Genomic DNA, 8116 nt, shown 5'->3' on the forward strand with positions numbered 1-8116 from the left:
TCTTTCTCCCACAGAGCCACTGGGTGGTTTGAACTGCTGACCTTCAGGTAGCAGTGCTTAGTCATCTGGGCCATCAGGGTTGGTAGATGCTGGCCCAGGAAACCCCAGAGGGCTCCCGAGTGACTCAGGCCAAGGCCACAGCCGCTAACCCCGAGTTCTCAAGTGCCCTTTCTTTCCCAAGTCCCCCTCCTCCCTGGGGCGAGGCACCCAGGAGCTGGTTGTCAGACCGTGGGTCTTTAGGCCAGCGTTGCGTCCCTGGGCCCAGAACAAGGCCCATCTTTTTTATGAATGAGGCTCGTGAAACGGGATCCGGCCGGCATGAAGACAGAAGCGGTACTGTCCAGACGGTGAGGTCTGCCGGGGGGTGGGTGGCCGGCCATCGACGGACCTCCGGGTGTTCTTCTCCAGGCCCGTCCTCACCTCCCGCCTGACCTGCCCGGGGTCCCCTGTGGGCCCTACTCCCCCACCTCTTCCCGAGCTGCCCTCTGTAAAGTGATCTTTCTATATTTACTTAAACTTCTATTTAAAGAGGAATTCCTCATAATCGCTCAGCCACTGAGCGAGCGCTGACACTGTTTGGCTCTGTTTGTGTAGTTTCTCCTGGTGATTGGCGCGGTGTCCGCCGTGGCTTTAAAAAGCAGATGGAGACGAGTGGCCCGTGGGCCGTAAAATAAAGTATGATGTTCTGCTCTGGCCTCGTGGGGCACAGCGGGACGGCCTGCGGAGGGGCGGGGCTTCACCACCCGGCCCACAAAACATGCTGGCCCCCTGTGGCGCCCCACCCAGTCGGCGATCATGATGCCGTGTCTCCCTCTGGGTGTGCAAGGCTCCGGCTTACGTACATTTGTACACAGCGCGGGCACGTCCACACCCACAGATGCAACCCCGCAAAGGGCAGGCAGATGCCCACAGAGGGATGAAGCGGGGATTAATACGACTATTTTTTCTTAAAAAATTTTTTTAAATTGATTCTTGGCTCTTAGTCCAGTAGTGAACTGAAAATAGTAAGTTATTTATGTAGAAATAATTCCTGGGCGCTGCCCTCTCTTCTCCTGAGCTCCCCCTCCTCTCCTACCCAGCAGCCACACAGAGGCCTTACAGAACACACAGGAAACTCAGAGGTGACAAGCCTGGGAGGGTTGGGTTGCAGACCAACCCCCAGTCTGTAGCTGGACCCCGAGTTTGGCTCATGGGAGGCAGTTGGGGGGCACTTAGGAGGACGGGTGGGTACCATGCATGCTCTCTCGGTCCCAATGAGTTTGGATGCACTTGGGAGTCACACGGCCTTGAATCAGCCTAACCCCTTCCTGACACCCATCCAATATGATTGCCACACTCCCCTTCCCACCCACTCAGCACTGAAATGGACTCCTTGGGACTTGGGGAGCCTTCAGAGCCTCTTGTTGACTTCTCACTAGACTTTCAGGGTCCTTTGGTGTGAGTGAATTGCCCTTGGCAGTCACCGTGCCTTTGAGGAGGCCTGTGCCCATGCCTCTGCACTGTCTTGGTCCCCCCAGTGCACAGTAGGGATGGGGACAGCCCTTGCCTGGTGCTCTAGTGGAAGGTCAGCTTCCCCAGAGCTCTGGCCCAGGGCCCAACCTTTCACCAGCTTCTGCTGGACCCATAGAGGCCAGAGGTAAAGACAGGTCCTGAGTCGGCCGCGTGGAGGCGGTGTGAGGGCCATCGCCACCATCAGCCCTGGCAGGGGGTCTCCGGGGTCCCCAGTCAGACTGGAATTGGAAAGGGATCTTCATTCAGAGACACCGCCTCCCAGAGAACCACAGGGAGGTGGCTGACTAAAGAGGACCGAAGTCTTTTATCCTGTTGCCACGGAGCCCCGGTGATGTGGCGGCCCCAGTGGTTAACCAGTCAGAGGCTCAAACCCACCCGCAGCTCTGCCAGAGACGCCTGGCCACCTGCCCCTGTGAAAAGGGATCTTCAGGGTCTCTTTTCTGGAGGTGGGGGAGTTGACATTTCAGGAAGGGGGCTTGGGGGCCAGGATGGGGGGCCAGTGTTGGAGGGACCAGGCTGGCAGGCTCTCCCCCATCTCCCCAGCTTCTCTTGGTCTCCACCAGACACCACTGTGGTCTGGCGGGGGCAGCCAGGGCCATCGCCACCTGGAGCCTCCTTCCGCTGCCCACGACACCTTCGGTTTTAGACTCCGGAGAGCGGATGCCTGGCTCCTCCTCGCTAAGCAACTCCTCAAACAAACAGTTCTCTCGCTCGCTCGCTCGCTCCGGGGCCTTTTCTGAAGCGGCAGACTTGGTTGTTGGGGTGGCGAGATGTGTGCTGCAGATAAGCTTCTCCAAGCAGTGATGTCACAAGAAGAATAGAAACAGGCACTTTGCACCCTGTGCCTCCCAACCTGCGGCCTGTCCGACCCCGAGGCACAGGGCAGTCCGCACCAAGGGGTCAGCGGGGCCGCTGGAAACTTGTCAGGGTGTGGGGTTCTCAGAGATGGGCCCAGCTGGGTATTTGGGGCTTTTGGGGTGGCAGGGGTGTTTCCTGTGACTGAACAAGCCTGGCTATTCGGAAGGACGTTAGCTTGCAGAATGGTTCAGGGGGGTGAGGGAGAGGATCGCTGGCAATGCGTCGGTTACGGTTACGTGCTGGACTGTGAATGGAAAGGTTGGTGCTCTGAGCCCAATCCATCCGGGAGAAAGACAGACCTGGGAGTCGGGCCCTTGCCAAGATCACAGCCGGGAACAGCCTCGGGCCAGTTGTGTTCTATCACTTGGGGAGGCAATGAGTTCAAAGATCAACCTGACAGCTCCTTCCATCAAGGGTGTGTGTGTGTGTGTCTCCTTATGAACAATAACCCAGTGTGTGGCCATGGCAGGGCCACAGGCTAAGGTCAACCCCTCCCTGTACTGCTGGCGGCTCAAAGTCACCCTGAGCAAACACTGGTTTTCTGCAGTATCGGGGACCCTTGAGACCATTGGTCACAAGCTTGAGCTGGCACTTGGCAGACCCGTGTCCCCGCGCCCATCCTGCCCTGGCCCGTGTTTTGGCCCCGACACTGTGGTTGCCAGGCAACTGTCTATCCTATAGGAATTCACACTCGCCCTCCCAGGCAGACACACATTTAATTTCAGCCCCAGCGGGCTCAGTGACGCGGGGTGTCACCAGCCCGCACCCGCACAGAAATAGCCCGAAGCCCAGAGTCAGAAGTAGCCAGGGAACTGATAGGCACATTTGATCTTGGTCCCCTAAAATAGCCCGGCCCTGTTTGTGGGGCTGCTGGGTGAGGGGACGTCTGTGGGCCTGGCTGTGTCCGCGGCTCCCACCCTCCCAGAGCTGGCCTTTCTGTGGCCATCACCGGAGACTTTCTCTGTGATTCAGGGACATGAGCAGGCTGCAACAGCCCTGGCTTCCCACAGGGGTGATGGAATCCAGGCGGGAGGGACCCTTGGTGCCTGCCTGCTAGTGCTTGACCATGGTGAGCTGTGGCTGCAGGCTGGACTCACCAGCCTTAGGGAAGCCAGCGGAGGGGAGCAGCTGAGCCCCTCCACTCTGCAGACCAAGGCTGGAACCTCCAGCCAGGGGCCCTCCAGAGCACTGGACATAGACCCCCACTCTGGGATAACCTGGGGCGCTTAGCAAGCACTGTGAGATTCTGACGTGCCCCCGAGGTGGAGAGGGGCTCTGGCCCAACCAGCTGCTGAACTTGCCTTTTCAATCATTCCACAGTACACACAATACAGGTACACACATAATCATTATGTGACACCTGAACATACACGGCACATATACATGCAACACACACACCATATATACAACCAACATGCACACATACAACACCTACACACACATAACAACACATAGGCATCCAAACACACAACACATATACATATAACATACATAAACATATAACACATCATATATACAATACACAGACACACAACATATATGTGCCTATACACACAACACATCTATACAACACATATAACATGCACACACATATATACCATACAACACGTACACCATGTACACACAACACATATACACATATACAACACATGAGCACATATAACACATGCACACACCCTTCACATACCCGGCACCTATATACACATAAACACACACACAAATACATACACATAAATGCACATCTCACACATATACACAAAGCACATATACATACTCAACACACATACACAACACATACAACACATGTAAAAATATACATATACAACATAAATATAATCAACACCCATATATTTAATTGTTCGATGTGCTTTGCGCTGTTAATGAGAATACACACGCCCTTTCTGCACGTACAATTCAGAGATGTTGATGACGTTCTTTGAGGTGGACAGTCATGCCCTCCTTCCTCTCTAAGCTGTCCCTCACCTGCTAACATCAGCCCACTGACCCTAAGGCTCCCATCTGCTCTTCCGAGTTACTGTGGTCAATTCAATCCCGTAGAGACAGTTCTTAAACGAATCTAATGCTCAAAGTAGACCTCAAGGAACAAACCAGCAAAGGAACGAGGGTCTGGCTTCAAGAAGACTCCGGGAGCTAGCTTTGGTTTGAAGTTTAAGGATTGTCTCCAAGGGCTGTCTACTCGCTGCGGCACTTCCCAGGAGAATGTGGGATTCCGCTCTGCATTTCCCTCTGCGGACCAGGACTCGTGGATGGGATCTTTGATCAAAATGCTCAGCCCCGATAGCCAGGCCCTGCCGGCTCTTTCTGTCTCGGGATGGTCATCAAAGAGTGCCTTGGCAGTAGATTTTCAGAGAACAAGAGTCAAATGAATGGAATCAAGACTTCAGAAGGAAATTCATCCATCTTTGGGCAGCTGGTTTTCAATCAAGGACCGAAGTCTATTCAATGGGTAAGCGACAGTCTCTTTAATGAACAGTGCTGGCATCATGTGCAGACAAGTGAAGCAGGATCTACACCTCACCCTGGGCACAAAAACGAACTCAAAATAAACCCAAGGCCTGAGTGTTAGTAACTCTAAACCTAGAAAGTTCTGGAAGATATTTCAGGGTGGAAACTGTACCCAGTACCATCAAGCTGACTCCCACCGGCAGGGACCCCAGGGCAGGTTTTGAGGCTGTACATCTTTAAGGAATCAGGCAGCCTCGTCTCTCTCCCTCAGAGCAGCTGATGGGTTCCAACCGCTGACCTCTTGGTCAGCAGTCTAATGCTTACCTGACAGTGCCACCAGGGCATCTTGCCTGAAACCCAAGGAACCTCACGTTGGGTATAAAGAGCCAATCAAACGCAACTGAAAATGCAGGAATGACGAAGGAAGATAAAGGAGACAGCAGGGGCCTATTAAACACGAAGCACTGACACCGGTCAAACGAGATCCCATGGGCTGGAGGACAGCACTGGCGGCAACGACATAGCTAACAAAGGTCTCATCCCTAAAATATCTAGAGATCGTCAACATCTCAACAGCAAAAGACACATGACCCCGTGTGAAAACCAGTCTCAGGACACGAAGAGCGACTTCCCTGGAGAGAACATGTCCAGGGCCAGGAGCACACTGGCCGTGAGAGAGCTGCAGATCAGAGCTGCTGTGAGATACCGTCTCAGCCAGGCTAACAGGCAACGATGAATAAAACAGATAGCAAGCGCTGGCGAGGTTGGGGGCGGAGTCGGAGCCCTGGTATGTCGCCAGTGGGTTCCTAACATCGTGTGACCACCGTGGAGAACAGGATTCCTCACAAAGCTACAACGGGAAAAGGCCTGATGATCCCGAAATGACCCAGCCCTGTGGGTCAACCCTAGCGATCGATCGAAGAGACGCGACACAAACGGACCTATGCAGACCTGCGTCCGCTGCCGGACCGCATCAATGGCCCCGAGCGCCGGACGGAGTCAAAGATGGGCCGTTTACCGGTGGAAGATTGTGTCACTAGAAAGAGGGATGAGGCGTCCCCGAGGGACACCTTCTAACACGGATGCTTCTAGAAGACTTGATGTAGAGTGAACAAAAGCTGATCACAGAAAAGACAAATGTAGTGTGGACCCACGATGTAAAGAAACCTGAGAGCCAGATAGGCACAAAGATAGCAGAGTTCTGGGGTGCTTACCAAGGCCGTGAGGGGAAGGGAGCAAGGTCAAGTTCGGTGGCATGAACACCGGATCATTTGGGAGCTGGAAGGGATGAGATCAAAGACAGGTGATGTCCACACAGTTGGAACGCAGGTCAATAAAGACACTCGGAAAGAGCAGGAATGTCAGCAAATACTAGCGACAGATGTCATCTGACCACAGTAGAAACAGCAAGAGGCCAAGCATGTGGTTACGTGGCTGGATGTGCATTTACGGACATGCACAGAAAGGCATCCGTAAGAACGTGCGCCTCCAGGTCTCTCTCTGTTGTTGTTGTGGTCGTTGTGGTGGTGGTGGTTGTCGTTAGGTGCTAGAGAGCTGCTTCCAAGTCAGCATATCTACAAATACGAGAGCAAGCCCGGCCCAGCGCACGTCTCACGATGGTTCTCATGCCCGGGCCGTGTGGCAGCCACGCGGTCCCTCATCTTCCCAGGGTCTTCCTCGTTCACCTTTGCAGGACCCGTCGCTCCGATGACCTGTCCACAGCCCAGGAGAGGAGTCTCGCCATGCTTGCTTCTAAGGCGCATTCGGCCGCACTCCCTTCTTCTTTTGGCCGGGGAAGGGCGGTGGAAGTCCTCTGGACTAGCCTTCTCGGACGCCTCCGCTGACCCTGACCTCTTGGGCGTTTGGGTGCTCAGAGCTCAGCGCTTGCACCTTGCCCCGCTCAGCCTGCACCCACTCCCTCAGCAACTGCTCCAGGCCGTCAAAAGGCGCACGTTTGTTCCCCAGATCAGCTCCCTCTCCCCAACTCGGACCTCAAACAGCCAAAGGCCTCCTTGACCTCTCCACGTAGATGTCCAACGGATTTACGGACGTCAGCCTCGGGCCTTCCCCTCAGCTGCTGCCCCTGAACGGACCCCCATCTAGGATGCCAACAGCCCCGTCTTTCAAGCAAGCGAGAAACCCCAGTCCTCCTGGACCTGCCCCTTTGCCTCAGACCTCACCCCAGGACACAAAGAGTCGCCCCTGACTGCCATTGTTTGAGGAGTTTCATCTGAGAAGCTGCCTTTCGCTCTCTTGAGCCCCATCTGAAGTCGGCCCCTTGCAGTCTAATCTCAGGAGCCCTGGTGGTGTAGTGGGTCAGCAGTTCAAAACCACCAGCTGCTCTGAGGGAGAAACGGGGGGCGGGGGAGTGGTTTCTGCTTCTGTCAAGAGTGACCATGTTGGGAACTGCGCAGGGGGCAGTTCTGCCCTGTTGGAACCGATTTGGCAGCGAGGGTGAGGGTTTGAAAATCTCACCCTAGCAGCCAGAGTATCCATCCATCAGAAATGCATGTCTTAGCCCTCCTGGGCTCAGAACCCTAAGCCATCCCATGGCCCCTCAATGCACCTTGAGGGAAACTCAAGAGGCCTTCCAGCGGTCTGGGGAAGTGGTTCCCAGGGTGGGTGCTCAGGCCAGCCACCTCAGCCCCAGGCCAGGCACTTGCTACCTTCTGGGGCCCCTCCAGAGAATCAGCCTGTGTGGGACAAGCCCTCTCACCTGGGAGTGCCATGGACCAAGCCCTGGACTGCTCCCTGAGAGGTCGGTAGTTCAAAGCCCCTGGTGGCTCTGAGAGAAGGGTGGGGCAGTCTGGTTCTGTAAAGACCAAGTGCAATGGGTTGGAATCCACTGCGGTACAGATGCATGCTCAGGTTGGAAAGCTACTGGTCTATAATGACCTTCGCCCACCCCCCACCCCCAACCAGGGCAGCACCGGGGCTGGAAGACAACCCCTGACCAGCCGCCTGGCCCCTGAGTGGATACAGTTTCGGTCCAACCAAACAGGTCGGCTTGCTGATTCACAGATAGCAGACAGCCTCCTGCCCCAGGGCCCCGGTCCTGGCCATCCCATCCCCTCTGTTCCTTCAGGTCTTGGTTCAAATGTCATCTTTGCCTGAAGGCTTCCCTTCCCCCTACTTCAGGTTTCAACTCTGTTGTTGTTGTTGTTTTTCCAACTGTGTTTTTAATTATGGTTTTGTGTTGGTTTTTTTGGGTTTTGTTTCCTAATCCTTTTTAAAAATCATTTTATTAGGGGCTCATACAACTCATCACAATCCATACATA

This window comes from Echinops telfairi, unplaced genomic scaffold, assembly GCF_000313985.2.
Source record: "Echinops telfairi isolate 266 unplaced genomic scaffold, ASM31398v2 ScPeMD7_7400;HRSCAF=8409, whole genome shotgun sequence".
Classification (NCBI taxonomy): Eukaryota; Metazoa; Chordata; class Mammalia; order Afrosoricida; family Tenrecidae; genus Echinops; species Echinops telfairi.